The following is a 27,346-nucleotide window of genomic DNA, read 5'->3' on the forward strand; positions in this document are numbered from 1 at the left end:
TCTGACATCTCAGATCCCTAAAAACATGCCTAGCTCTGTTGACTTATCAAGAGGGCTCAAAGGACCCAGCTTCCCATTGTACTCAGCTCTGATTTATTATAGCAAAGGGTTAGAAAGCAAAATCAGCCAAGGGGACAGATGAAAGCGACAGCATTAGGTATAACCAGGCTCAGGCTTCCGTGAGCCTCTCCCTCTGGAGTCGGGCAGACACGTTTAATTCCTCCAGTAACAAACTGTAATGACACATGAAATAGTACCTATCAGGGCAGCTCGGTTAAGCCTAACTTTCAAAGTTTTCATGCTTGCAGGAAAATCTGGAAGGAAAATAAGCATTTAACATAAACCATAGTGTTTACATAAACATGTAAGTGCTGTTAACTACTCTTGTCAGTTGGAGACGATATCTTACTAGTGTAAAGATCTGTTTACTCTTCAGATTTCCAATTACAGCCAATGGCCAGCTTTAGAACAGAACTCCCTAAAAATAGCAGTCTCGAGCCTGCTGCCACATTAACTCTGCTACACAGGAACTCAATGCCTGAGTATAAATCTTAAAATGGTGCTTAGATGAAAGCACTAACATAATAGACTATGTTTGAACAGTTAACAAAACTTAACCTATTTAGTATACTTGTAGAAAACCATCACCTTGATTTTCTCCCTGTAATATCGAATGAAAGGAAATCTCTCTTATCATTTCAGAGGCAGAATGAAAGGAAATGGAATGAGATGTTGTGGACATAAAAAGACAGCTAAGAAGCATGTGGGGTATGGGAGAGTTGGTTTGCTGTCTTGTACTCATTATCAAACCTGTGCTGAGAAAGGCACAGGTTTGAGAGTGGTACAGGGGGGTAGTTACAGACAGGGTACCAGATTCACTAAAGAGAAATGAAAGTGGTCAGAGCACATGGATCTAAGGACAAAAGCCCAACAGTTCAATAAACAGAAGAAAACAAGAAAATATGTTGAAAAATGAAATTAATAAAATTTATCTGTCTCAGAGAAGAATCCTGGAAAATTTTCCATTGCTAAGCATGGTCTTGCTATTTAAAAAGCCAGTTTACAAGAGGTTGATATACTCTAAACACACACAAACAGACACACACAGACACACAGACACACACACACATACACACACAGACACACAGACACACACAGACACACACACAGACACACACAGACACACACACACACAGACACACACACACACAGACACACACACACACACACACACACAGAGTGTATAAGAGTCCTTTTAATAGATAGTATTGTGTGTATGTGTGTGTGTGTGTGTGTGTGTGTGTGTGTGCGCGCGCGCGCATGCGTGTGTGCATGCATATGCTTGCCTGTTCGCTCCTATGTACAGGACCCAGGTCAACCTCATGTTCTGTTTGGCAGGAGGGCTAACCATGTTGTTTTTTTTTGAGATATGTTCCCTCACTGGTCTGGAGCCTACTGATTAGGCTGGGCTGGCTGGACAGTGAGTCTCTGGGATTTTCCTGTCTTTACCTCCTTGATACTCAGAATACAAGTGCATGCCAACAGGCTCAGCATTTTTTGTTCATTCTCAGGCTCAAACACGGGTCCCTATGCCTATTTAGTGACCAGTTCACATACCGATGTATATTTTCCCTCACAGAAAATTGGGAAGATTGTTGATCCTACATAGCAATTTAAAGTGTAGACTTTTTAAACTTAGACAGCTGGCCCTGAAACATTAACTTTGTTCTCTATACTAATTTTGTGAGTGATAGGTAACCTAGCTCTGTATACTTCAGTGGATCCCCCATACAGCAGGGATTATGCTGGCAGTAAAATGTTTATATAAGGTGCAGAGAGCATCTATTCAATATGTTCCGTAGGCGGTTCCTCACACTGGTGTGATAGAGTGGTAGTCTGTACCCATAAGGTGTGCGCGTGGCAAGAAGGATGTTCAAATGAATTCACTTCATGTATAGCATGAAGGGAAAATACGTCGGTGTGTTCCAAGGGATAAGATTGAACAGAGTTGGGAGACATGGCCTCTGCCTTCAAAGGAAAGGTAGATTTCTGGAAAGGAATAGAACTCATTGTAGTTTCAGAAATTCCAAGTGAGAGCTTTGTACTTGGAGAAGGTAGAAAGGACATTACAACCTGACAATTCATGAGAGGACGCCTTTGCGAATTTACAAGTGGTTAATGTTGGTAGAGTATAAAATAGAGTTAGAGGGAAGGCAAAAAAGACTCAAAACCAGAGCAAAATTAAAACAAGTTAATAGTAACCCTGCCTGGAAAAGACATGAATTATATATTGAAGCAATATGCAAATGAATATAACACACCTACAATTTAAAATATGATGATTTATATTAAATAGAGAGATCCTAAATCTTATAGTTTAATATATATCACACATGGTACTTGCCAAATTTGAAGGTTCATATAAATGCAAAAGTCTTCTTTTCATTCATCAATCTAGTTTTGAGAGTCTTCTATGCTAGCACATACATCAATCATCCAAGCCTTTGAGTTAGTGAAAAGTAGTGTACTTTTGAATGAAGATGCTACAAGTTGTCACAGTTATATTGGTACATCTTTAAATTATTTTTAATTTAGTGGCATTAACATTAAAATAACTATGGGTAATTAAAAATATTTTGATACATATTAATGTCATTATACTCATTTCACTTTATATGTATTAGTTGAAATTATCAGGTTATAGATAGAGATTTAATATTTAATTGATAGGTTTTTTTGTTTTTTGTTTTTTTTCTTTTATTGGATAGTTTATTTATTTACATTTTAAATTTTATCCCCTTTCCCAGTTTCCCCTCCAGAAATGCCATATCCCCTCCCCCTTCCTGTGGTTCTATGAGAGTGCTCCCCTAACCACCCATCCATTCCTGCCTCCCTGCTCTGACATTCCCCTACACTGGGGCATTGAGCCTTTACAGGACCAAGGGTCTCTCCTCCCACTGATGCCTGGCAAGGCCATCCTCTGCTACATATGTGACTGGAGCCGTGGGTCTCTCCATGTGTACTCCTTGGTTAGTGGTTTAGTCCCTGGGAGCTCTGGGAGGGGGCATCAAGTTGGTTGATATTGTTGTTCTTTCTATGGGGCTGCAAACCCCTTTGGCTCATTCAGTTCTCCATTGGGGACCCTTGCTCAGTCCAATGGATGGCTGAGAGCATCCACTTCTGTATTTGTCAGGCACTGGCAGAGTCTCTCAGGAGACAGCTATATTAGGCTCTTGTCAGCAAGCATTTCTTGGCATCTGCAATAGTGTCTGGGTTTGGTGTCTGTATATGGGATGGATGCCCAGGTGGGGCAGTCTCTGGATGACCTTTCATCAGTCTCTGTTCCACAGTTTGTCTCTGTATTTCCTCCTGTGAGTGATCTCCCTTCTAAGAAGGGCTGAAGCATCCACACTTTGATCTTCCTTCTTCTTGAGCTTCATGTGGTCTGTGAATTGTATCTTGGGTATTCTGAGCTTTTGGGCTAATATCCACTTATTAGTGAGTGTATACCATGTGTGTCCTTTTGTGACTGGGTTACTTCACTCAGGATGATATTTTCTAATTCCATCCATTTGTCTAAGAATTTCATAAATTCATTGTTTTTAATAGCTGAGTAGTATTCCATTGTGTAAATGTACCACATTTTCTGTATCCAATCCTCTGTTAAAGGACTTCTGGGTTCTTTCCAGCTTCTGGCTATTATAAATAAGGCTGCTGTGAACATAGTGGAGCATGTGTCCTTGTTATATGTTGGAGTATCTTTTGAGTATATACACAGGACTAGTATAGCTGGGCCCTTAGGTAGTACAGTGTCTAGTTTTCTGAGGAACCACCACACCATTCATCACTCATACTGAAGTATGAAAGTCCCAGTTTGTTCCTATCATGACTGACATGTGGTGTGCTATAGTCTTGATCTATAGTTTTTTTTTTCTTTTACAAAAAGAATTATTTAAACTATTAGTGGTTAGTTCTTTCACAATTCCTTACACATGTATAGTGCACTCTCTCCATTTCTTTCTTTCCCCACTCAGAAGATTTCTCCTTTCCTTTAAATCACTCTAACTTCTCTGAACAGAAAATAAATTTGAAATTATTTGAAAACCTTTGAGCCATGCCACTAATGGTTTTCCTAAACAGACTTCTTCAGTTAATTGGCAAATTAGTTACCATAGATCAACCATTTCTTGAAAATTTCAAACTATATATATGGTGTTACTTAAAATTGAATACTTAAAACATTTCCTATGTTTTCCTATATTCTGAAATAAATACAGAACCTTATGATTATGTAATATATGCAACATGTAGAAACTTGTGTATATCTGTAGAGGATTAAGTAAGAGCACCAAAGGCTTAATAAAAATAATTTAAAATATCTCCAACCATTTTAATTTATATTGGTATCCTAGATGGTTGTCCACACTATGCATAAAAAAGAGATTATATTAGCTGTCCTTATATTGACCATTTTTATATTTCAGGAACCATTTTAGGACTGTCACGTTTTCATTGTGCTACCTCCGTTTTGGTTGTGAGCCCTGGTCTTTATTTAATGGTAGAGCTAGCTCTCCAGCCTCACCTTACCTACATTTCATCTTGTTTTCTTCACGTCTAGTTTTTCACATTTAAATGCTTAAAGTATTTCCTTTTTCACCTAAAGAGTCCTTCTGATGTGAGAAAGACCTCTTTCTCACTTCTGTAGTTTTTAAAGTTTTAAAGTAGCATATTCTAACCAAAACTCTAATTAAGTATTTAGGATATATTATCAATTTATATATCATCTAAAAAGGAAAGAAAACATTGCTGAATGTACATCTTTTAACTCCTTATTTTCTCTATGTTCATTTGTTGAAATAAAGGCTGAGTAATTTCGTATTTCTTTCTTATTGTTTATCAATATTGCACATGTATTAAGGAGGGAATAAGAAGAAAAACACATGAGACCGTAAAGTGATTCATACAGTTTATCTTTCTACATTTAGTATTGATTTGATTTTTTTTTTTTTTTAGAAATAAATATACTCAAAGTTTGGAATCACTATATTTTAACTTTCCTTAAGTTTTAAAACTTATTGTTTCTCCATATAACCTCAGTTTTGTTTCTGTACAGTTTAATTTTGGGGTTTTCTCTTAGATGTTAGAGCTACTCATGACAACTCCCATTTCTCTACTCTCCCCTCCCCACCAGCTTTCCTGCTTCAATTTTCATCGACTCTCTCCCACCCTATTAAGCTATTTTTTTTTTACATGTTCAGTTAACGCTTAATTCTGTATGGTGGTTCCTTCCTTTCAGATGCTGGAACTTCTGGTGTTAAATTTGTCTGAAACTGATAAATATTTTTAAATTAGCTGGCTTTATCTCAGATTCATGGCAGCTAGTAAAATTAAACATGGGACGACCTCAAAATTTATTTGTAATGATAGTTGTAGATACTAGTACTTTTCCATTTTTTTTTTTGAGGATTTCATGTATATTTTATTGAAAGCCAATTAAAGACAGAGTAACACATGCCAGCTGAATGAACATTGGTTCTTTATAAACCGTAATTCTTTACTGATTATTTTTAGTTTTATTCATGGGCACATAAACAACTTTTGAAGGCTACTCTGTAAAAAGTATTTAGTATGTCTTTAAATAGAAAAGAATTACCAACCATCAGAAAGAAAGTAAATAGATATACAGTAACAAGAGTCTTCTTTAGATAAATAATTTGACCATAAAATTATATACATGAAGAAATCTATAATAACTTACAAAAGACCTAGTATCAGGTTCATTGACATGAGACACAAGATTGAAGAGTACTAAATGAGACAAATATGAATTTATTATAAAAATTTTCAGGCATAAATAATTATGTTCTTTGTTTTTTCTTTTCTTTTCTTTTCTTTTCTTTTCTTTTCTCTTCTTTTCTTTCTTTGGTTTTTTTTTTTTTTTTGTTTTTTTTTGTTTTTTTTTTTTTTTGAGAAAAGGTGTCTCTGTGTATTCCTGGATGTTCTAGAACTTGCTTTGTAGACCAGGCTAGCCTCGAACTCAGAGGGCCTCCTGCCTCTGCCTCCCAAGGGCTGAGATTAAAGGCATATTCATTCATGTGCTGAATAATTTATATATATTAGCATAATATAATACCTATGCTAATTTAAGCTTAACTCAGTTTTTATAATTAAGCAAATATCAACTCAGTAAGAGTCCTATCTCCACCCCTTGCAATTACAGTGGGATAAACAACTTGAGGCTAAGGGCAACAGCCATCATACACAGTCCAGAGAGAACAAAGCTCATCTCTGGCTAGTTTTGCCTTCTAAGAAAAATTCTCCTTTAGACAAAGTACAATCATACACACAGCTCTTGACAGTGTCAACATGTGTTATTGGCTTTACACCAAATTCAAGGTCACAGTGGCATTGTTTTCTGCAAGCTTTGCCCAGAGAACAAAATTATTAAAGAGGAACAAATAAAGGGAAATTGAATGGTTCTGGGTTAAATGCTGGAAAGCACTTGAAGGGTTTCTTTTATTTTGGCATTTATTCATGCACAATGGCTTTAGTATTTAAATGTGTTCCTTTTTATTGCTGAGTCCATTGAGGCGGTGAACTGTATCTTTGTGGGGCTTCCGCTGTGGTAAAAACACAGGATGGCCATCCTGGGAACTATAATTTAGTCACCACATAGATTAGCTGGAGGTATTTTGCTACAAGACAAGAGTTGGAGTATACATAAATTTTTTCCAACTTCAAGAAATATGGTCCCTCTGTAGTAGAAATTTGGTTACATTTGAGAAGTTGGGAGTAAACAGAGAGGGTAGAGAAAGAAAACATAATCACCCCAGGCACATCGTTGGTTAACAAATTGACGTCTTGCCCTTAGTTCCTCAGAAGAAAATATACCCCTCACAGGCTCTTCCCAAATGCCGCTTGTTCTCATTTTGAAATGGTGTCAGCAGACTGTAAAACCGAACAGCCAGTTTACTCTTCACATGTTGTAAGACTGTAAATACAAAAGGAAAAATAGAATTACAAAGGAAGATAAAATGGTAATAGTCTAAAGCTACACAGATTGTGTGGGGACCAAGTGAAGGTGCAGACCTTGTGACTGAGCGATGACCGAGTTATCCTGCCGAATTGTGTTTGTTTCATGATATACACATGTGCCATCAGAAACTGTGTACTTTAGGACATACCTGGAGTTCTGTCCATCTATCCATCCATCCATCCATCCATCCATCCATCCATCCATCTATCCATATTACTTGGCCTTTTACTCTGCGTAACATTTCACCAGTTTGTTCAAGTAAAGGATGGGTATTGTTAAAAGCCTAAAAACTGAAGCATTTCATTTGTGTGTGGTTTTTTTGTTTGTTTGTTTGTTTTTGTTTTTGTTTTTTTTTGTTTTGTTTTGTTTTGTTTTGTTTTTTGCCTTCTCCATGTTTTTGTATTAATTCAGCATGCAACTTACGTATCGTTGAAAACCAGGCCCGATTCTGCTTTGCCCAGGTTTCTCAGAATCCATTACTTTCTCCATAAGTTTGTCATAGCTGCTGAGTATTAAAATCTACTCATTTCATTAAATGGAAATTTGACCAGAAGGTGAGTGGGACACTTTAGTCTCCAGTGACTCAAATTCCAAACTTGCGTGTGTATTACTGTACATGTGACTAATAGCTCAGGAAGGACCTATGCTCAATATAACCACAGTAGGGAGTAAGGTCAAGGATGTGATCCTAACCCAGAGAACAGGCAGACATGCCTTTTGATGTTGGTCCAGAACTATCAGTATACTGACACATCAGCAGATGTGTCATATAATCAAAGTCAATGTGACAATAGCTTCAAATAAAGATGTTACAGTAAACGAAAAACCTGTAAAATACTCATAAACATCTGCAGTATGCATAGTACAGAGTAAGGTGGGGGAGGTGAGTCCAACATGACAGCTCAGGGGTAAGTGCTTGCTGTGAATGCATGAGGACCTGAATTTGTATCTCCAGGATTAACCTGAGTGATGCTATCTATGAGCTCTGAAAATCTGCCTCTTTCATTCCCCCGACCTCCACCCAGCACAGCAACCGTCTAGTCGAAACACAGAGATCCAGGTTCATTGAGAGACTATGCCTCAGTAAATAAGAAAGAGCAGTAGAGGAAGACATGACAGTGTCAACTCTGACCATAGCATGTGCCTGCTCAAGCAAGTGTACTCGCCCACACACATTCTAATACACAGAAATAAAACAAAATAAAATAGAAAACTAAAGAAGGCGTACTCCTACTGCCCATAACTCAACTTTCCCTTCTATATTACAAAGAGCAACATTTTTCTTTTCACAGTGGCTGCCAAACCTGAAAGAATACACACACAGAGATTAGGCATATGTATGCTTCCTGATAGATACTGGGCAGTTAGCCAAGAATTATTTATACAGGTTGAAGTTAAAACTCCAAGAGAGTTTTAACTAGCTAGTTTCATGCTAGGAATTTCTACATGCAAAAATACCATAACCATGGATTTGTTACCCACTACTGATCAATGACAAATGTTATTCTAATGTTAGTTACACCAGTAGCTAGCTTCTAATTTTGTTGACTTCCTATTCTTATTTCTATATTTGAAACATGGAATAATTTCTGTGCGTATTTACTAAGATTCTTTTCTCTCCAAATAATCTGCCCTTTGACAAAAAGGAATAACCCAAAGCAAGTCAGTGCAAAGCTGAGCACCTGACCAGTGTAGGATTGGCTAGGAGCAATCCTTTTGTTCTGAACCATTGCTGTTCCAGGTGTAGCCCATGGGCCTGCTGTGTCACCATCACCTGGATTTGCAAGAACAGAGGACCTCAGACTCTCATCTCAACTTCAAGAATCAGAACATGCTTTCCTTTGGAGACCCTTAAGCAAAACAAAGCTTGAGGAGTAGTGTTTAGGATCCTTGAAAATTAAAACAATACTTTATCTGAATTAATGATACTGAATCCACATTGAAATCCACAAGATAGGGAGAATAGATACTAAGATGACAGTTTTTCTTATGATTTCTAATCTGAAATAGACTTTGTAATTTCAAAATCCAGTCAAATATGGAATGCCTACTTTCAAATATAGGATATTTCTATCTCTATTTATCTCTATGTCATCTCTATCTATGTCTGTAGCTGTGTCTCTATGTATATATCAATGTCTCTATGTTTTTATGTCTATATCTATGTCTCTATTTTGTCTCTATCTATGTCTCTATTTACATCTATGTCTGTCTATGTCTCTACTTATGTCTCTATGTCTTTGTCTATATCTATGTCTCCATCTACATCTATGTCTCTATGTCTATATCCATGTCTCTATGTCTCTATTTCTATACCTGTGTTTCTATCTATGTCTAAATCTATGTCAATGCCTGTAACTGTCTCTATGTCTATGTCTATGTCTCTATGTCTTTATATATGTCTGTATCTATATTTGTATCTGGTCTTTAATTATGTCTATATCCATCTCCATATATGTCTCAAATTATGTCTTTAGTCTTTATCTATATCTGCCTATGTGTCTGTTTCTGCATCTCCATCTATGTTTCTATGTATGTCTATATCTATGTCTATCTATACATCTCTATGTCTATGTGTATGTCTATATCTATGTCTCTATGTATATATGTGTGTCTATATCTATGTCTATATTTGTATCTATGTCTCTATGTCTTTAGTCTCTATCTATATGTCTTAATTAATGTCTATATCTATGTCTTTATCTTTGTCTCTATATCTCTATGCCTCCATCTATGTCTAGATCAATGTCTATATTTATGTCTCCATCTATCTATATATTTCTCTATGTCTTTATCTATGTCTCTATCTCTATTTGTCTATCATCTGTATCTATGTCTATATGTATGTTTCTATGTCTCTACCAAGACCTCTATGTATATCTAGGTCTCTATGTCTATATCTATATCTTTGTCTCTATCTATATTTCTATGTCTATATCTGTATCTATGACTATATCTATCTATTTCTGTCTTTCATATATATTCCTGTCATTAATATTTATGTCTATCTCTATATCTATATCAATGACATCCATATCTGTAACCACATATAATAAAAATTAAAAATTCTATTATAACTAACATTTGAAAGATATTATAAACATTTTTGGAAAAGAAGACAATTAAATCAGCATGCAGAAGATTATAGTTACCCATGTGACTGGATAAACTAATCCCAGAGGTAAATATATCATTATATTATATAATTGGTGAGTGCAATTTATGTAGTCTTTTTAAATTATATCACTTCTCAAAGTCTTTTTCAAAAAGAAAAAAATGTGATTTTGAGGCCATAGGTTACATGGTAATTAAGACATTGTTTCCAAACAAAATATATTTTATATTACTTGTTAGTCCTCTAGAAGTATTTATAATCTTATGAATTGTTTCCTAGTTTCCAAGTTAAATTTTATGTTTTTCCATGTATTAGGTTATGTTCATTCACACACACACACACACACACACACACACACACACACACACACACACACATTATACACTTTGGTAATATCGAAATTTCCTGAGACTTCTGCTTGCTTTGACAAGAAAGTCTTCACAAGGTATATTAAGTACCAGTAGTCTCATAAAATTTCCCAGTGCCCTTATAAAACAAGTAATTAATTCAATACATACTCAATAGATAATTACGGAATTTATATGTGTCAGGTGTATGCTAGGTACTGAGGACAGAGAAGGGGTAAGTCAGTCCTCTTCTCTTGTACTATTGTGGGTGCGCTACATTCGCCAATTCATCATAGTGATGAACTCATCATTATAAACTGCAATAAGCATTTTTAAGGGTTGCTAGGGCTTGATAAGATGTCCTGGCAGAAGGAGCACTGGAGGTGAGATTGGAAGGATAAGGAGCAAAGATCCAGGGCAAGATTCTAGAAAATGAGGAATGGAAAAGGGAATTCTGGGCTGAGGGATGAACATGGACATGGCTCCGTGGAGAAGGAGAGAATAACATAGTTAAGCATGTTCAAAACCAAGATGGTTGAGGCAGGAAGAACTGGCCTGAAATGGAGCAGGGGTCCAATCAGGCAGGAGTGGTTGCATGACTTGAGTCCATGTTCAAAATCTTTCAAAGGAAACTCACTCATGTTCTTAGAGATCCATGCCACAAATGTGAATTTATTCTTCATTTGTTTGTTCATAGGTCATGTTGAATGTGTAGTGGCGAATGCTTTGAGAGGAACTGTAAGTGGGAATAGGTTAGAAATAGACAAGTTGCACTGGGCTGACAGTTCACATAGGTGGGAAACATTGGACTTAAGCACAGTATCAACAAGCAGAGTCTTCTGTTTCACACACCGTAAACCAAGCCAGGTCTTAGTTCATGGTGGGGTGGGGTGGAGTATTTACATTGGTGTGGTGGGAGTAATGGCAAACGTTCATAGATTTGTTGAGGTAAGGTATATTTGTATGCTGCTTATCTCCGAGTCTTCTTTCTAAAAACAGTGTTCAGAGGCTAAAGAGATTTCCCACTGGTTCAGAACACTTGGGAGTGTTCTTGTAGAGAACCAGGGTTCAGTTTCCAGAGGATCAGGGTTTTATTTCCAGAACTCAAAATGGTGGCTCACAACTCTCTGTAACTCTAATTCCAATGGAACCTACACCCTCTTCTGGCTTCCACAGGCTCTAGGCACACATGTACACAGTGCAGGATTATACATACTGAAAACACTCATAAAAATAGATTGAAAATTTATGATTCTTTTAAAAAAAGAGAACAAAGGTTCTCTAAGCATAAAGACTGAGTAAAAGAGATGTTCAATTTATGCAATTGTAGAAAAATGCATCCAGTTTAAACACTTGTAGCAACATACTTATTTATAAAGAATCTTCACCTAAATTAAACATGCAATAACATTTGATTTTTACTGTTTAATAAAGTATCTGAGACATTCCCTCTGATGAGAGCCCGGCTTCCACAGTGCCTAGCTGCAATTATCTCAAGGCCCAAATGTTTGCATGCTTGCGTGTTGCGTGACTTTGTCCTATACTCCTTTCTAATTAGATACAAATATACCTAACTCATGCTAGCATGGAGAATCTTGTTTACAACTCTACTCTGACATCTAGAAGTTTTCCTTACTTATATGGATTTTCAAGTACTGTATTTGGTTTTTCTATCTGCTATTCTTGATCTCCAGATTCCTTGTGATGGGATGATAAATATGTACTTTCTGCTCTATTCTTTTATTATTACTATTTATTTGTTTTATTTATTTATATCTCAAATGTTGCCTTCCCCTCCCAGTTCTTGCCCCTTGCAGAATTCTTCCACTCGTCCATCTCCCCTTCGCCTCTGAGAGGGCAACCCCCTGGGGGGCATTCCCCCTCCTGGGGCAACAAGTCTCGCCTAGATTAGGCAGATCTTCTCTCACTGAGGCCAGACAAGGCATTCCTCTGTTACATATGTGTGTGTGTGTGGGTCAGACTAGCCCTTTGGTTAGTCTCTGGTAGCTCCCAGGGGTTCAGGCTAGTTGACACTGTTAGTCTTCCTATGGGGTTGCCCTCCTCGTCAATTTCTTCAGTCCTTCCCCTAATTCTTCCATAGGGGTCTCTAACCTCCATCCAGTTTTTCTGTGGGTATCTGCATCTGTACTGAATCTGTCACTGTCAGCTGCTGGTAGAGCTTCTCATAGGACAGCCCTGCTAGGGTCCTGTCTGTGAGCACAGCATAGCATCAGTAATAGTGTCAGAGTTTGGTGCCTGCCCATGGGACAGATTCCAATTTGGGCTGGTCACTGGTTGGCCATTCATTCAGTCTCTGCTTCCTTTTTTTCCTGTATTTCTTTTAGACAGGAGCGATTTGGGGTAGAAATACTTGAAAGTGGCTTTGAAGCTGGTTTGTTTCCATTTCCCTGAGGTTGACATGGAGAGGAATTAACACTCTCAGCTTTCTGACAGCAGACAACGAAAGGGACCATCTCTCCCTCTAATGCTGCTGATTCTCCAGAGCACACTGCAGGAAATGCTACAGGCATCAGCTAGTTTAATTTTTTAACTCAGATGCCCATTGTTTGATGTTTACAGGCCATTCCTAATTCTGAAGCCAGAATTTATGGCTTGTTCTAGTGATTATCATCACAGTAATCTACTGCAACTGGGCTGTGCTTCATTTTGAGCATCAGTCTTCTCTAATGGCTGGTGCTGATATAGAGCACCACCATCAAATCACTAGACTCGGAGAGGTCTGGATTGGGACTCTTCAACTCCATCACTTTGGCTAGGTAGGCCAGTTTCCACCATCCTAGTGATAGAGAACACTGACCCTTGGAGAAATGGGTAGTAAATGCATGCATGTTTAACATGTATGTTTGCAACACTTATGGATTCAGATACTGTCAACATAAGCTCAGTTCTCCAGATCTTGTTCAGTGCTAAGTAATAAGAAAACATAGGCTTTATGAAACCATAAACCTCTTAAGTATACATAAAAGCAGTGTCAGTCTTCTTTGGGGCCATAAGTATAATAAACATATTTCAAATGTGCCTACAAATGTTCCTTGTACCCATATTAACCCACATTCAGCAACACATGTCTGCAATTACCCAGCATCTGTAAATGTTACGTTTTAAAAATGTTTGTTGTGATGGTTACCTTAAGTTGTCCACTCAACACTACCTAGAAATCACGCGGAAAGCATCTCCCAGGGCTGTCCAGGTGAAACTGGCCTGTGGACAGGTCTCTGAGCTATTGTCTTGATTGCCCTTAAGTAATATGGAAGACCTGGCCTAAAAGGGTGTGACACAGTTCCCTGGTTTTTGACCCTGAACTATATAATAGTGAAGAAGTCTTGGTGAGTTCTAAGCACACATGGATTCACTTTTCCCTGATTTTGGGTGTGGATGTAATGCAACCATCTGTTTCAAGTTCTTATCACATTGACTGCCCACCAAGAGCAGACTGTAACTTGGGATTGTGAATCACACAGTTTGTTCCCTGTGTTGCTTTTGGCCCAGTATTTTATCACATCGCCAGACATGAAACAAGGGCAGTTGAATAATCTACATGCAAACTTAATTGACTGACACTCCCTTACAACCAGGAAGTCTCGGTCACCTGCTGTCTTTGGATAGACACTGTTTAGTTTTGCTTCTCAGATATAAGAGTGGAGAGTGTTCTCTGGGCTCTGTTCCTTGGCATTAATTAAAGCTTACTGAAGGACTTTAGAAATCTCTGCACATTGATTTTCTGTAGGGGAATCACTCAATAAATCTTCATTTATTATTGCCCATGTCTGCTACCCATGTTGTAGACGAAGGGCTGTCTCATTTCCAGGCTTGCTGATTGGATAGGGGACAGGACTCTCTTTAGTCACCAGTGCCACCTTAACTGTGTGCCTCAGTCATGGCTTGTCACTTACCCCTATATCAAGGGTATAATAGTGGATCAGGTTTAGAGTGATAGGAACTGCCAGGCTCCTAGAGGCAATATGCCATTTAGCCAAGATCTTGGAATGGTCAAGCATCGTTATTGCTTGGGGTCTGAGGACAGAGAACACCATAGTTCTTGAGGAGGGGGAGTTACAAGCATTCAGAATATAGTGAGTTTGTCTGGCTCCAGGGAAGCAGCGAGCTAGGATCATTTGGCCTTGAAATAGAACAAGTCAGCTCAGCTTTGCTAATGCTGTTTCCCAGAACATGAGACCCCAGTGGGAGTGAACATTTTGACCAGACTTTTCACTGAATATCTGGGAAACAGGGGACTACTTGAGTCCAGGCACTGGGCTGTGTTCTGTCTCCTGTGGCACAATAAAGTACTGCTTCCTTTTGTCAAAGGACAGCTTCCAATTAAGTTCATGTGCTCAGGGAACGGCAGCAGCAGGGTGTGGGTAGAACCTTCCATGGGCTTTGCCTTGTGGGGTTGGGGATAACAGCAGCTCAGTTTGAGGATATTCTTGTTGGGGTTTGTTCACCGGGTTGATGTGGTATAGGAACAGCAAAGCCTTGAGGACAGGGGAGTGCAGTGGTCACTCACTTGCAAATAAGGACACACCCCAGGAGCAGTTCCTGTTTCAAGACAGTGTAGGTACATTGGCCACAGCTGAGAGAACACAGTGCTGTCTCCCTTTTCCTGGACACACAGTTGGATAGCTTCTAAGCAGGACTGTGAGAGTCACTAATGCTGGGACTGGAAGTGGTCAAGATGGTGGCATCTCTGTTTCCTTTCCCAGAGTGCAAAGTCTCTCCGCGTTTTCAGCTTGTTTAAGCTGGTAAACTGGTGGGGGGGGGGGGAGGCATGAAAGAAGGGAAGGGTTTCCCTCTTGTTTCTGTGATATTATACCAAATGTCTGTGCAGTACAAGGTTCATGGGCTCTCTCACGCACCTTTGGTTTTTCTCACCAAACATTTTGATGGTGTGTGTGTGTGTGTGTGTGTGTGTGTGTGTGTGTGTGTGTGTTTGAATGGGTAGGTATGCCACAGATCATGTCTTGAATCCAGAGAACAACTTGTCAGAGTGGTCCTTCTACTTCTATCTTGCAGTGTCTAGGGATCAAATTCAGAGCATCAGGCTTCGATGCAGGTACCTTTATCCATTGAGCCATCTCTCCAACCCACCAGACATTTTCTTCTTTCCTTTTGCAGTCCCTTAAGAGGAACAAGCAGAGGTTCGTGCTTGTCTGAGAACCATTCTCCCTGAAGTTCCAGTGTGACTTTTATTATATTTTTAATATTTTTTTAAATATTTCTTTACATGTAGGAGTAAGTTGCCAGCATGTATGTGGGTGTGCCATATGTGTGGCACAGAGATGGGAAGGTAACATCAGGTTGCCTGGAACTGGAGTTACAGTTGATTGCTTGCTGCTATGTGGGTCCTCTGCAAAGAGCAGCCAGTGCTCTTAACCTCTGAGCCAGGTCTCCAGCCTCTAGTGTGGGTTTAAATATTTTAGAACATGATTAGCTAGGCTCTGTGTGAGTCTGGAACAACAGGCTAAATAGACTTGAATGCCCTCAGGCCTTCTTTTGGATTGACTGAAGTGAGTCCCATTCACACCCCTGTATTCTACATATTTTATAAGAACCTCCTTTTCCACTGTACTTTCTCAATAACACAAAGTTAAGGTGTAAGATATTTCTTTTCAAAGGGTAGCCTTTGGAACTTGACACTAAAATGAAACATTAAAAGACAAATAAAATTAAAGAACCATATATGTGTGCCCTGTCATACCCATAATTTTATGTATAGAAAAATCTTCTTCCAACCTTCCTTTTTTTTAAAAAAAATGTTTATTATTATATGTAAGTACACTGTAGCTGTCTTCGGGCACACCATAAGAGGGCATCAGATCTCTTACAGATGGCTGTGAACTGCCATGTGGTTGCTGGGATTTGAACTTAGGATATTCGGAAGAGCAGTAAGTACTCTTAACATCCGAGCCACCTCTCCAGCCCCTCTTCTAACTTTTCTTGAGAAGCAATCAGTGCCAATATTATTCTAGTTAACTTAGAGTTTTAAATTATATTAATTAATAACAATAATGGTTATTATTATTAATTACTATTATTATTTATTTTCATGTGTGTGTGTTTCCCAACTTATCTGGGCTGGCTAGTTTATGTAAACTTGACACAAGCTAGTTATAAGAAAAGAGGAAGTCTCAATTGAAAATAATGCTTCCAAAGATACATCTGTAGGGCGTTTTCTTAGTTAGTGATTGATGGGGGAGGGCCCAACTCTTTTTAAGTGGGACCTCCCCTGGGTTCTATAAGAAAGCAGGCTGAGCAAGCCAGTTTAGAGTCATCCCTCCATGGCCATTGCATTGGCTCCTCCATCCAGGTTCCTGCCCTGTTTGAGTTCCTGCCCTCATCACTTTTGACAATGAACAGTTAGATCACATGGTGAGTGAAATAAGCCTCTTCCTCCTCAGGTTGCTTTTGGTCACAGTGTTTCATCACAGTGATAGTTACCCCAAGATATTGTCAGTAATTAAACTGTAATTGCCAAAACATCTAATCTGCTTTAAATCGACTCTGATTCCCCACCATTCAGGCCTAAGAGAGGTAGGATATCTGTGGTTGAGAGGGTATTTAAGTGGCCCTTTATTTTTCTCACCTTTTTTGGAGTTTTCAAGAAGAATAAGTAGTAAAGGAATCAGAAAGCTGTTGCTAGGTCTAGAGGTGTTGAAAGCTGACTCTTCTCTTGAACTTGCTATATTGGTAAGGGAAGACATGGAACATGACACAGGCAATTCAATGAATGTCATAGAGGTCAGACTGCTGACATAGGTGTAGACAAGGCTCAGGGAAGCAATAAATGACACAGTGAGACACATAGCTAGCAGTTGCAGGGAGCGCTAGCCATCCCAAACTCTGTAGAAATAAAGGGTCATGGGGTTTAAGAGGATAAATGTGGGATAACAATGGAAATCTAGGAATTTCTTTTAAATCCATTTTCCAACAATTCCAACAGTCTTCATCCATTTTGACACTTGTGGCTATATGGTCATACATGTGACATTTTCTTCATAAGTGTATTTTAGACTTTTGTTATATCTTTTGAAAGCCATTATTATGGTGAAGTATGTTGGCATGGAATTCTCTGTATTTGTCTTAGTTCTAATTTTTTAAAAGTTATTTATTAGTGTTTTTGTTTGAGTGTGTGAGTGTGTGTGTGTGTGAGAGAGAGTGTGTGTGTGTTGGTAAGAATGTGTATGTTTGTGTGTGTGTGTGAATGCTATGTGTAGAGGTCAGAGTTTTTCTCCTGGACATCAATTCTTTCCTCCTACCTTGTGAGTTTTGGGCATGGAACTCAGATTGTGAGATTTGTGTGACAAATGCTTTTGCCCACTGACTATCACTGCCCAAACCTTTGTATGTGTATCTTTGTTCTTTAGTTAAGGCTACAATTTTTTAAATGAAGTAAAGACACATGACAAATTTCAAATAGTGTGTAGAGTTTGGAAGTAGACTACTAGGAATGGTTTTAGAGCATGAACCACTGATAGCTCTGAACTTCCACCCTTTGAGTCCATATTCAGACTCCCCACAAGCTACATACTCTCCATGAGATTTCTTTTCCTCTGTTCAAATATATGAACATATCAACTTCTATAGAAATTGATATTTTCGTCAGTTAATAGAACTTGCTTTAAATTACACTTATTGCCTTATTGTAGTGAAAATCATTATCTACTGATTTATCTGCAGGGAAACATTTCCATATGTCAGGCTTCTCTTAAGTGGACACTATCTTTTTTTGTACTTCACTGCATTCTGTAGTGTATGAAATCCTTCAAGTTATGAACTTTGAAAAGGTTAAATGGTGACATCAGGGATAGAAAAATATTTATGTTAGTCAGTAAACATCAATCTGTTATATTAGCAATCTAGTATCAAAGCATAAGAATGTCTATAAACACCGACTTATGTGTATTATAAAGTGTCAGGATGGTAAATGTGGATCTGCCTTAGATTTCGTATTTGGGATGTGAAAGTGCTTTGTTAGATAGATGATAATTCAGACTTCATAACGCCCTCTGCTGCACAAGGTTCTATAAATTGAATATTATTTTTAAAAGGTATAGAAAGTGTAAAAAATGAAGGAAAAGAGTTAGAAATCAGGAGGGAGGCCAGAAGAAAAATTTTATAACAAAATCAATGATGTTGTTTGTCTACCTACCAGAGCACAGTGCATGCAGGAAGATGGCTAGAAAAAAAACCTTTCTGTGCGAAAAGATGCAAAATTACATACTTGGCCTTTGCATGTCTTTGCATATCATTGTGTGGTCAGTGTAATTGACAAGAAAGTGCTGGTATATTCTCACGTCCTTCCTAATCACCATAGCGAATCTTGTATGGAGAGATACTCAGCCCCCACGGGCTCGGAGGCAGCCAGGCACCCAAACCCAGAGGGTTTCTAGAATGAGCCTGACCTCTTTCAGAGACCTGCGTCAAGATCTTGTGATGGTGACTCAGTATGGAAGCCGGGAAACTGAAATGCCACTGTAGACAGGGGATACAGTTTAACCTTTAATTGATTTACAAGATGGGTGAACTTTGTCCTAGGCATTTATATTTATTTGCTGTTGATGACTTTATAATGTTCATCGAGCATGCCAAGATCTCTAGAACCTCTCTGGTGATCTCCAGCAAGCTTTCCTGCAGTAGATCCAAAGAGTCGTGTGTGTGTGTTCATTTGTTCATCTGGCTGTCCAAACACGCTTATGTATTCATTCAAGGAAGAACATGGTAGAGCAAGGCAGAGCCCTTGCCTGAAACCCCTTTACTCAGGAGGCTGAGACAGTAGGCTTTTATGTTGGGATCTGGTGTGAGTTATATACTAAGACAATGTCTTAAATAGCTAAACTAACTAAAGCCTTCCAACGTGTTTTACTTAAATTAAAAAATAGAATATTAATCATGCCTCACTTTGATGGAGATCTAGTTGGGATTAAAATAATTTACAAATTACCTTAGGTGTCTGCTAGTAACAAAGATAACTAACTCAAGAGAGAGTTATGATTTATATTCTTTTCATACTTTACTTCACATAACTAAGTGTAGATATTATTATCACTCTGTAGATGAATAGCCTGAAGCTCAGTTTACCAGGCTGGTATGTGACTTCTTTACACATTACCAATCTTATAAATTTTTTTGGGTGATTGCCAGGGATGAAACCAACTCATAAACGTTATTGTAAATGTAGTACTTTTAAGTTGATAGAAAATATCCTGAACACAATATGAAAATTAAGTCAGATAAGGCAGATTTTCTTTTTTAAATTTCTGAGTCAGGATTTCTCTGTGTAGCCTTGGCTGTCCTAGAACTCATTCCATAGACCAGGCTGGCCTCTGCCTCCAGAGTCCTGGAATCAAAGGCGTGGACTACCACCTCCTGGAAGCTTTATTTTTATTGTAAATTGACATGGTAAATTATCATGTTTCATTCCATTGGTACTCTATAGTATATGCTTAGTCTAACAAATTGGAAACCACAGTAAAATAGACATTCTTGAATCTCTTGAAATGGGAAGGGTCTGGTTTGCCTTTCTCCAGCAATTAGCGATGCTAAATCCTACTTAGTGTTCCTTGCCGTCTTTTGAGAAATCATTTAGGCATCTTGACTACTTTCATTATTTATTTATTTTGAGATGTATTATATCTATGTGAATAGTGTATGTATGGGAGGTTTGAGATTAACAATGGGCATCCTTTCTTGCTTGATCTTCATTTGATTTTTAATTTGTACTTGTGTATAGTGAATTTGTTTGTATGCAGGTGACCATGGTGTTTGGAAGAGGGAATTGGACTCTCTGGAGCTGGGGTCACAGGTAGCTATTAGCTATCAACTTCAGTCCTGGGTATTGATTTTGGGTCTTCATTCTTTCTCACAGGGGGGCAATCTTCCAAGATCTGACTATCTCTGTACTTTCTAGGACTGGGTTACAGGCATACAACCTAGTCATCTACCCTGACCTATGTCTACTTTTAATTGGTTTATTGAAGGTATTTTTGATGAGTTGTTATTGTAGTTTATATTTTCCTGGTATTAGCTCATTGCTTAAAATATAGTTTGGAGTCTTTTTTTTTTTTTTTTTTTTTTTGTCTTCTTTACTTTGAAGCTCTTATCAAAAGTCAAATCACTTTACTCTCCCAAAGCATTTTTTTTTTCTGTTTTATTTTACCAGTCTCTTAGACTTATTCTATTCCTACACTGTGACTTAACAAAGTGAAGCTATTCCAAATGTCAGAGTGGATGTTTGGTTTGTTTTACTTTTATTTCCATATCACAGTGCTTGCTTCAGGAAGATTATTCAGCATGCCCAGTGAAGGCGTTGGCCTGACATGCTGCGATACAGTGGGATTCTAGAGAGGAGGTTTGAGTTTGCACGCCTGTCTATTTGTATATCTTTCATGCCTGAAAAATGTGGTCTAAAATCTGTTCCCTCTGCTATTTGTTAAGCATAAAATATTTTTAAAGTTATTTCTACAGAGAAGAACTAAGTTTAAGAGCGTCACATTTCATCTTCACCATGAAATAAAGATTTCACACTAGAAGGGAAATGTTTCATTTCAAAGCTTGAGAAAAAAAAGGGACATGCATTAAAAAAGTAAGAAAGGAAAAATAACAAAACCACCAAAACACATTTCCCTGATCTTTAAATTCTACTCAGGGAACCTCTGCACTAACACGTTCATGTTCATTTGATTATCAATTTGGGAAACTGATGTTTAATTCCTCGTGTTTAGGGCTTCATTGTTTTGAAGAACATTGTTTTCGTGACCATGATGTTTCAAATGTCTCCTTTTATGTTTGCTGTTTCAAGTTTATATTACACAAGTTTCAGCACATTCTTAGTGATTTGCTTATACGAGAAGTTGCGTAATAAAAAAAGCAGACTATTCTGTAAGGGTTTTTTTCTTTGGGGGGGGGAGGGGACATGGTCCTGTAATAGAATTTGAAAATCATAAATGAGTATAAGATCATTTGGTAGCAAACCTTTATGCTTAGACATCGAGGAACAACAGCATTATGGGGCTTGTTGACAACTAATTGTTTTCTTTCTCTGTTACTCTGCAAATACTTTTTGAATACTTCACATGTGCAAGTTTTAAACTTTGGAGATTAGAAGTGGCTCCAAGGGATGCAAGCGAACAGCTACTTGAGTCTCCTTATTGAAATGGAGATCCTTGTTTGCACCAGGATCTCTCCCTGAAATGAGCATACCGGTTCATAGCCCCATCACCCAGTCACTCGTCACTACTCAGCAGCGTGGAGCACTGTCTTTCTTTCACCTGCCAGCATCTGTCAGTCCCTATCCTTCCTCGTTTACTCAAACAGAGCCCCCAGTTCATCACTTTCCTTTATCCTGAGCATCACTGAATTCACTTCAACACATCTCATCCCTCTTACAGGATTTGGCCATGGCCATCTAATTTTAATTCTGCCTGTGTTCTGATGCCTTCAAATCCACTGTGAAGACTCGGGCCCCTTTGATATAATGGCCTGACCGTTTCACTCACTTGATTAAATTGTATGACTCTCAGTTGTCTGTAGGACCAATTTCATTTCTTAGTGTGGCAAAGGCCAACAAGGTCAAGCTTCACACATTTTATGCTAGTTGTCAAATATTCCTTAAGATCCTGGCCTTTGCTCAAGCTGTCCTTCCCCGCCCCACGTCCTTTGCTCTTCTCCTTACTTGCCCGAGTCTCAGATATCCTTCAATACAGCTTTATTGCTTCTTTGGGAATCTATCCTTCCCCTCAGCCTAATGAGAGTGCTATCCCATCAATCTTTACATTGTCTCAGATGTTTCTATCAAACTCTTGGTCTCTGTTTATGTCTACTGCTGAAGCAGACATTGTATTGAAGGTGATGTTGGTCCTTATGTGGTGTCTGTTATAGAGTAGGTCATTAAAATTTATCTATTACATAGATCTGTTTATTAAGCACGTGTTATTGAACAATCCCAAGAAGAGTAAGAAAGTATAGAAAACTATGACTAATAATTGCTGAGGAGACCCACAATCCTCCTTCAGTTGCAGTAATTGAGATATATAAGGTGAAAGATGTCCATACTGAGGGAAGCAAGAGGTGATAATCAAAGGGGCTTCTCCCAAGCAGAGCTTGTTCCTGAGTTGAGATGCACTGTCTAGAAGATAGGACCCATCAAGGTGTTCTATCAGTTGTTAATAAGCAAACCCAAGATTAAGTCTTCCACACCAAGATCAAGAATTTGTTGTGAATTTCATGAGCAATGGGGAAGAGGGAAGAGTTTTAAAGCAAAAGGCAGATGTAATTAAATCCCAGCTTTCTCTACCACAGGGTAAGTAGCTTGAGGATTGACGGTTTAGTTTACTGTGTGGTTGTTCTCCAGTATCTTGGATTGCCATTTAAAAATTACTTGCATGAAATAAGAAGCAAGTATTTAACACAACACTATTATGCAACTCTTTCTGTAGTGAGAAAAATGTTACACATTCATAGTGCTCAGTGTACTAGCCACCAAACACACAAACACACACACACACACACACACACACACACACACACACAAACATATACACACAGACGTACCTCCCACACACATACAAGCGAGTGTGCGCGCACACACACACACAACTACTACTACTACTACTACTACTACTACTACAACTACTACTACGTTAAACAGAGACACTGAGGAAATAAAAACTTAATGTTATGTGATTTTAGTTTATACTTAAATTAAATGGCTATATATGATAAGTGGCTATTAATTTGAACAATGTAGCCACTTATTTATTATTTCTAATGTAATATTAGAAAGTTCTCTGAGGCTGAGACCCTATAGGAAAACAGGTACTCAGTTTAGGGTAAATCAGTGAGTAAATTCATATGCTTATTTCCAAAGGTATAGACAGCTCTGAGGAAATTATAACAATGATTAGTGAAATAGGACACTTTTCCCCATAAGGATAACACTTGATTGGGGCTAGCTTACAGGTTCAGAGGTGTAGTCTGTTGTCATCAAGGCAGGAGCGTAGTAGCATCCAGACAGGCATGGTGTAGGCAGAGCTGAGAGTTCTACATCTTCATTGAACCTGCTAGCAGAACACTGACTTCCAGGCAGCTAGCATGAGGGTCTTAAAGTCTACACCCATAGTGACACACCTACTCTAACAGGGTTGCACCTTCTAAATAGTGCCACTCCTTGGGCCAAACATATACAAACCATCACATTTCACTCTCTGGCCCCCATAGGCTTGTCCAAACATATGAATCTATGGGGGCCATACCTAAACATAGCATAATGCAAAAATACATTTAGTCCAACTTCAAAAGTCCCCATAGACTATAGCAGTCTCAACAGTGTTAAAAGTACAAAGTTTAAAGTCTCTTCTGAGATTCACCAGATCACTTAACTGTAATCCCCAAAGCAAGACAGGAAGCCAGCTGGGCAAACTCCAAACTGCATCTCCATGTCTGATGTCAAAGCAGTCTTCAGATCTCCAACTCCTTTTTTATCTTTGTTGACTGCAACAAACTTCTTTCTCCTGGGCTGGTTCCACTCCCTCTTAGCAGTTTTCCTCATCAGATAGCCCATGGCTCTGGCATCTTGAATATCTTGGGATTTCCAAGGCAACTTCAATATTACAAGTTTATTTTTTGATGTCTGGGATCCACATATGGTCTTCTGTGCTTCTCCAAAGGGCTGGTGTTACTTCTCTTAGCTCTGCCCTCTTGAGCACTCTAAGCTCAGGTTGATCCACCCCATTGCTGCTGCTGTTCTTGGTGATAATCCCATGGAACTAGCTTCTCTAATACACTGAGGTCTTCCTGCTGCAACTAGACTTTACCAAGAGGCTCACTTCATGGTGCTGAACCTCAACTCCTTTGCATGACCCCTTCAGTTCTTGGTCAACTGCAACTGAGGCTGCATCTTCACCAATGGTCTTCCATGGCCTCTCACAGTGACAAGCCTTAGCTTCGAAACCAGTACCCCTTCATGTTTTAAAACCAGTACTAAGTACAGCTGCAGCACAAGGTATAACCTTTGCTATCTCTGGAATACAGCTTCTTTGAGCTCTCAGAAAACACTTCCCAGAAGATTTCACAGCAGTGATGCTGGTCTCAACCACCACTAATTTCTTAGCTCCAGCTAACCAGCACCAATTGTCCCAGTAGTCCCTTCTATTTTTCACTCTAAAGCCAGAGCCACATGGCCAAAGCTGCCAAGTTCTGCTGCTTGCTGGTCCTGGAACATGACTCCCTTGTTCTATTACATTATTACCAGCTTTCTGTTTTTCAACTGCTTCAGTGCCTAAGCTTGGCTGTCCTGGAACTTGCTCTGAAGACTGACCAAAATAGAACATTGATGGAAAGATTCATAGTCAAGATCATATCCAGGATGGCATCAATATGCACAAAACAATTCTAATGGTATTTTATTGGATCAAATCATGCTCAGGACTGTTTTCCTCAACGTCTTTTCTTATGGGAAGTTTATTTCTGATGAGAATGTGTGGCTTTCTTTGTACAGTGCTTGATCCATGTCATGTTTTCTCAGCATCTCTCTTCCTGATGCTCTCTGAAAGTCATCCCTTTGCCATTAGCGGGGACTGTACTGACTTCACGATGGATCCTGTCAAGGGTTCTTTAAAGGGGCATCTTCCCTTCTGAGTACTGGGTGATAGGCAGGTCCTGGCTGTTATCTATGGCTGTGTTTTAATATCCTGCCCTAGCCATCTCTCATCACAGAACACAGAACTTGCCTTTAGTTTTAGCTCATTGCTTGGTGATTTGTTAAAGCTTTGAAAACAGAAGGAATGAGGTGCTTTTAAACAGGACAGGGCCATTTCTCCTTGCTTTATTTATTTTTATGCCATGCAAAAGGAATAAAGTGGTATAAAGTGGCTCAAGTGAAGCCAAATAAATCTGGATAAATAGAGCAAGAACCCAATAAAAATCTGGGGGTGAGAAAGAAGAAAGGTATTGAGGATGGGAGATAAAAGGAAGGAATAAAAGAGAAAATTTAATAATTCCTATAGCATTAGGGTCTATTTATTATCACCCAGGGAACAAAGTGCCTTTGACCCAATGAAATATTTTAAACTAGGGTTAAGCTCTGGGTGGAAATTAGGGAATCATCTTTAAAGTCCTTATTGAATCGTGTCCTGCTGTCGCCTCCCGTCATTCCTTATTAAAGCTCTGTGCTTGTCTGCTGCTAGGTCTAGGGAGGCTGACATCTCTTCCTTGTTCTGATGAATCACAGCACAGAGGCTTGTGAGTTTTTACAGCCAACACAACAGGAGCCTCTCATATCATTCCTGATACCAGGGCAGGGGACGAGAGGGCATGGGGAAATCTTTGTCCTAACTCCAGCCCATTTGGGGTGATCTCTGCCTTCATGAAATGGGGAAAGGGAACCAAGAGCTAATAATGTACCAAACTAAAGCATGAAGGCCAGGCTCTCTAGGTAAAATTAGAAACTGTATTTAGGCCCATTGTAGATTTTTTTTTTGTGCTGTTACTTTATGTAGCCCCCAATTAATGTTTGCAATTCTCTCTGGGTAATATAAAAACTGCTTGTCTACAGCTGTTGAAGTAATCAAACATTTCATTTGAGTATATTCTCAACCATTGCTTTAGGATCGAGAACTTTCTTTTTTTTCTCAGTTAAATGATCCAACATCAATATCTCCTACTATGCTTTTCTTCCCTTCTCACTTCTTTTACTATGGACAGTTCCCATCATAAGCACATTATATACACTTTTAAAGTGAAAGTCTCTGATTTTCATGTGTGTTTATGTGTGCATCTGTGTGTTTATGAGAGCATGTGTGTGCAAATGGGTGTACATGCCAAGGCCAGCAGACAATCTCTACTGTTGTCTACATCCCTCAGGAGAACCTAGTAAACATATGTCCATGAATAGCGAGCCTCTGTATACTCTCAAGTGATGACCAGTTTTCCACATCTGATGCTAAGCAGAAATCTATGTGTAAGCTGTGGTTCAGTGGGTACCCACGACTGCCAAAGAGAGTCATTCAGTTGTGTGTTTGGGCTGAATGGTAAACTCTATGTTCATCATTAACTTCTCTGGCTTGTTATAGAGCCCTAATTAAAACCAGTTGTACCTTGAATGAAGTTGCTAATTTACGGACTCATCTGTTCAATAACTCCCTTGCAAGTAATTGCTGTTAGGGTTCTGAGGAACCCCGGGGATGGCATGAGAATGTGGAGAAATGTCAGGGGAACAAGAAGAGGCAAGAGCAATTGTTTCAAGGAGTGTGTCTGGCATTGAGCAAACTCTATTGTGAATCCTTTGCAGGATGGCAAGGATTTTAACAGGCATGGCTGTGTAAGCACTGGGTGAGGGTGGCAGAAAGCCTTGGGTATGTGGGGCTGTGGAAAGTAGTGTTTGAGGTGGTGGCAGGAGACCAGGAGAACCAGGATAGAGTGCAATAGATGACCTGGATTTCTGTTGTTGAGACACTGTCTTATTTGAAGGCATAGGATTTTTCTGGGAGTTCAGTCGAGGGAGAGAGTGTTCGATGTTCTGCCTGTCTGTGTTGTGATTCAGTTTCTCTTCGTGAAGTCCATTCTGGCAGCTCAGTGGCCAGCTGCTGATTTTTCAAGGTCTCCTCTCAGAGTCCCTTGCAGGTTATTAATTTAAAAGCAGCAGTAATTTTCCTAGAGGTGAAACACAATGATTTTCCCCCCAATCTCTTTTCTAGGAGGTATCACAAGAAAAGCGTGATTAGATTTAACCCAGTTGTCTCCCAAAACAATATTATATAGAAAATGTCAACCAAGGTGACTCTCTGTGTGTTGAGAAGCCCTAGCCTTAGGTTAGAGGATGTAACAGGGAAA

The 27,346-nt window shown here is 38.8% G+C and overlaps 1 protein-coding gene across 4 annotated transcripts in view; it reads left to right on the forward strand.

Moving 5' to 3' along the window:
- The window catches only part of Ctnna3 (catenin (cadherin associated protein), alpha 3), a 1,573,570-nt gene that overhangs the window by 792,645 nt on the left and 753,579 nt on the right, over positions 1-27,346 (forward strand). The window lies entirely within an intron of this gene.

This window comes from Mus musculus, chromosome 10 (assembly GCF_000001635.26).
Source record: "Mus musculus strain C57BL/6J chromosome 10, GRCm38.p6 C57BL/6J".
In the NCBI taxonomy this organism is placed as follows: Eukaryota; Metazoa; Chordata; class Mammalia; order Rodentia; family Muridae; genus Mus; species Mus musculus.